The sequence below is a fragment of the Solanum pennellii genome, chromosome 1 (assembly GCF_001406875.1).
Source record: "Solanum pennellii chromosome 1, SPENNV200".
Classification (NCBI taxonomy): Eukaryota; Viridiplantae; Streptophyta; class Magnoliopsida; order Solanales; family Solanaceae; genus Solanum; species Solanum pennellii.
This window is the reverse complement of record NC_028637.1, coordinates 14,090,989-14,094,464: the sequence shown is the minus strand read 5'-3', so window position 1 is coordinate 14,094,464 and position 3,476 is coordinate 14,090,989. Positions and strand designations below refer to the sequence as shown.

The following is a 3,476-nucleotide window of genomic DNA, read 5'->3' as shown; positions in this document are numbered from 1 at the left end:
AAGAATCGTGATCAAGCAAGCTATCTCCCCAATGCCTTTGCTTTCCTCTTCGTTCTCTCTCTCGCTCGTTCGTTATCTTTTCTGTCTTTTTCTTTTTCTTCTCTAGATTCTTTTCTTTTACCCTAATTATCATATAATTCATTATGATAAAAGTAACCCATTAGTTATTCCAAGGTTATCTCCTTTAACCCTCCAAGTAAATAAATTATTAAACTTACCCCACTAATTTCATAAGGTTTGTCATGAATAGTCCAAAACACCCCTTTAAAACTTTTAGCAGAAATCCGACCCAGTTAGGTTACGCAACCTGTGACGGCCCGTCGTGTCTATGACGGTCCGTCCTGCAGGTCCGTCACAAAGTTCAGAGAGTCAAATTCTGTAAAGGGTTTGTGACGGTCCGTCGTACCTACGAAGGTCCGTCCTGCAGTTCCGTCGCGAAGTTCAAAGAGTCGATCTTAGTACCCAGATTTTCAGAGTTTAAGTGTTTTGGAACGAAGACCCTCGACGGTCCGTCGTGCCTATGACGGTTCGTCCTTGTTGTCGTCGAGGGAAATGAGAAAAGTAGCAGAAGAAAATTCACAAGTATGGGACGACGGAATCCATCACGGGCCGTCGTGACCATGACGGACCGTCGCGTGGTCCGTCAACCCAGTCAGTTTTTAGCAAAATAATCTTACTGCTCGAATCGACTAAACAGGTCGTTACATCACAACTCTTTGGAAAAGTCAAAAACATTTGGAAAGATCATAACATATAAAACTATTTTTATCAAAAAGAAAGAAATAACTTGTCTCACGTTAAAAAAATGTAATAAAAATTTATGCCTCCAACTTATTTTTGGCTTTAGACCACTAATTAGATTGAGTCGTCACTGAGTTTATTTATTAATTATGTGTACTAACTAATGGTAAAATGTTCAATTAAGAAAGGACATATGTTGAATTTAGTTTATTTTTTCTTCTTCATATTTTTTACTTGTCATTTGCATTCAACATTCTCTACACCACTTCAACACCAAAAGGTATATTTATTACATTTAAAAATAGTTCTAGGAGGTATTAGGACATGTAAAAAAAATGTGTGTCCTTAAAATTTCGATCGTAGTTCAAAAGAGTATTTATGCCTTATAAAAAAAATGATTTAATGCTTAAAAACATGACTATGCTTTTCCATACTTTTTCTTTTTGGAATTCATGGGTTCTAGGACTAAGTAAGAATCATTCTCTTTATTTTAGTTATATTCCTAACATTATGTATTAAATCTATAAAAAAAATATTGTTGTATTTTATTAAATGCCCACTCTTAACACATATTTCTTTCTTCAATCATAATAGTGGTTGTCTAAAATCTTATGTCATAATAGAACATAAAACTTTGTGTCTATAACAAGCAAATATGAGCTTATGAATTGAAGACTTAAGGTGCACCAATAAACTTAAAAGAAAAATGGGTTTTAGCTAGATTCAAACCCTACTATTGTGGGTGATTTCTCTAGCACAAGGATAGCTCTACACTAATTGAGAGTGAAATGTTAATTATATCTTTTTTTTTGTCAGAGATAGATATACATGTATATGCACCCACACATATGAATGTTAATACAAAAAGAAACAGTGTTTAGCAACTGATATTAGCGACGAAATCAATTTCGTCGCTATATAACAACGGATTAGCAACAAATTAGCCATTTTGTTGAAAAAATTACAAACAATTTTTTGAGTTATAACATAGCAATGGATTGGCGACGGAATACATTTTTTGTCGTTAAATAATAGCGGGAAACTTTGGCACCTTAAATTCCGATATGGATTTTGCAACAAAGTAGGTGTTACAATTTAATAATATTTTGCGACGGAATGAGTGACGAAAAAGTGTTTCTAGAATACTAAATATATTTTTATGAATTTTAAATTATGTCGTGATAGAAATTTTCATCGCTAAAATTTGTTGTAGATAATTATATTTATTTGTAGCGACAAATGTCATAATTCGTCGCTAAGTTTGTTTCTAGTTTTTTTACCGAGTCACACTGATCAATCCATTGAAAACACAAAAAAGAAACAAAAAATTACAATCCCTAAAAAAAGGGTTTCTCCCAACAGCAGCAGTTGAGAGATTCTTCTGTCTATCAGGTATTGCTCCTATCCCTTCTCCTTTTTATTTCTCCCATCTCCTTCTCATTTCGATTTCTCCCGCCTCCTTATCCTTTTGATTGCTCCCATCTCAGGTGAAATTGCTCCTGTCTTAGGTGAAAGGTGAATATCTCTTGTCTCCTTCATCCTCAAGTGAAAGGTGAGCTTCTGCCTTTGGTAATTTCTCTTTCTTCATCTGTTCAGTGAGCTTCTAGTGCGGAGAAGAGGAGGGTGTTGACTTGTATTTGGTGAAATGTCATTTTTTTCAATGGCTTGGCATAATTTTCATTCAATCCCTCCCCAAGAAAGTGGTGTTTCCAGAATTCTGTATATCTTTCATGCAACTTTATACGTGAGATCAACTCATCAAGCTCTTCGTCAACCTGAAAAAATTAAACTATAACGCTTGTGAGTAATGACATGGATTTGCATGATTTATCAAGACAAGTAGTTACATTTAATACACTTGGAATAATACTTACCCCTTCTTCTTCCTCCTCAATTGGAGGAACCCAAACAGGCCTGCCCCTAGAGCGATTTATTCTCCTTGCTTTCTGCACTCGTTGGTACAATACATTTTTGGTTCCATATGTTTGTATACCTTGAGCTTCTAGTTCTTACTTTAATTATGATACAATCATTTTACTAGCAATTTTTGGTTTCAAGGCATTCTGTTTAGGTCCTTTGCTTAGTTTCCTTAATCTCTCCTCAATAGGTATGTAATCATACTCGGATATTTCCCCCAGAACTTTGAGTAAGGTTTTTAAAAGCTTCCTGTGGTGCAACCTCCACTCTTCAAAATATCTTTGTTTATAAGAATTTTCCTTGGGATTGGAATGTATAAACCCTTGGACATCAGGAACTAAAGGAGTTTTTCCCATTCTTGAGACCCATCATTTGGTTCACCTGTGATTCCGCCTTCACCAACATACCTGAATGTTATGACAAACTAAATCACATCTTATAGTGGAAAACCAAAGCTATAAATTGAAGCAGAACATAACCACAATAAATCTAGGGAAAAACAATTAACATACATACAAACAAGTAGAAAAACAGCCAACCATTAAACATGAAATTAGGGCAAGGCAGTCTACTTTCAGTACAATTGCCATGCCCGCTATCTAGAAAAGCTCAAAAATATGAGGTTATCAACTATAAAAGAAAAGAATAGATGTGATAGTAATGTGCACCTGGAGGGAAAAAAAAATCATGAATTAGAGGCTATATAATCTTCCTGTGACTATTCCACCAACCCGGAAATCATGCAAGTCTAATTTGCATAAAAATCGTCAATTTCCTTAATAGTAAAAAATAAGGAATTATAAGCTTGTTGTTATTGT

At 34.7% G+C, this 3,476-nt stretch overlaps 1 pseudogene; it reads right to left on the bottom strand.

Moving 5' to 3' along the window:
• Window positions 1-3,014, bottom strand: part of LOC107017843 — a 22,731-nt pseudogene extending 19,717 nt beyond the window's left edge.
• Between the last annotated feature and the right edge of the window lie 462 nt (window positions 3,015-3,476).